This window comes from Emiliania huxleyi, assembly GCF_000372725.1.
Source record: "Emiliania huxleyi CCMP1516 chromosome Unknown EMIHUscaffold_180, whole genome shotgun sequence".
Taxonomy (NCBI): Eukaryota; Haptophyta; order Isochrysidales; family Noelaerhabdaceae; genus Emiliania; species Emiliania huxleyi.
In genome coordinates this window covers 226682-227807 of record NW_005200783.1, presented here as the reverse complement: position 1 = coordinate 227807, position 1126 = coordinate 226682, and positions in this window count along the sequence as shown.

Genomic DNA, 1126 nt, shown 5'->3' with positions numbered 1-1126 from the left:
GCGATCGAGCGACACACAGACCCAGCCTCACAAGGCACACAGCCAGTTGGGGTGCCACGCAGCCTAATTTGGCGTACACATAATTAAGGGCCACGCCCCGCATGAAGCCTCTTTCCAGCACAGCAAACAAAAGGCGACATCAGTACCTAGCTGTCGTCGAGCAGCGACACGTGATCCATGAGGAAGTCGGCGCACACCAAACAGTCGGCGGCGGAAGCAGGAGCGGCGGCGCGCTGCAGACGGACGAGGAAAGGGGGCGCCTAGACGCGGAAGATCTCGCCGCATCTCCCCATCTCTCAGCCGGGCCGCTACCACACCACCCACCGCACCCAAACCCACACCGGATTCGGCCACTCTGGGGGATATGGTACCAGGTGGTTGTTCTCGGCGAGCCGATGCGAGCTGACTCGAACCGAAAGGCGCTGGTGCAGCGCATGGGCCGGCTGGCGAAAAGGCGCGGCACCTCGGCTGCACCTCGGCTAGCACCTCGGCTGCACCTCGGCTGCACCTCGGCTGCACCTCGGCTGCACCTCGGCCGCACCTCGGCTAGCACCTCGGCTGCACCTCGGCTGCATCTCGGCTGCACCTCGGCGGCACCTCGGCTGCACCTCGGCTGCACCTCGGCTGCACCTCGGCTGCACCTCGGCTGACCTCTCGGCTGACCTCTCGGCTGCACCTCGGCTGCACCCACCTCGGCTAACCTCTCGGCTGCACCTCGGCTGCACCTCGGCTGCACCTCGGCTGCACCTCGGCTGCACCTCGGCTGACCTCTCGGCTGCACCTCGGCTGACCTCTCGGCTGCACCTCGGCTGCACCTCGGCTGTACCTCGGCTGCACCTCGCCACCGTGTACGGAGGCGCGGCGTCGAGCTGGTTGTCCATGAAGGGCTGCCCAAGGGTTGCGACGAGATCGACGCGCGCCGGTCGCCGACCGGAGATCGGCCGAGATCACGCGAGATCACGCGAGATCGCGCCGAGAGTAGGCGCTCCACTCGCAGATCGACGCCGCGCTCGTGGCGCGCTCGCCTGAGATGTGGGGAGACGTGGGGAGACGTGGGGAGATGTGGGGAGATGTGGGGAGATGTGGGGAGGTGTGGGGAGGTGTGGGGAGATGTGGGGAGATGTGG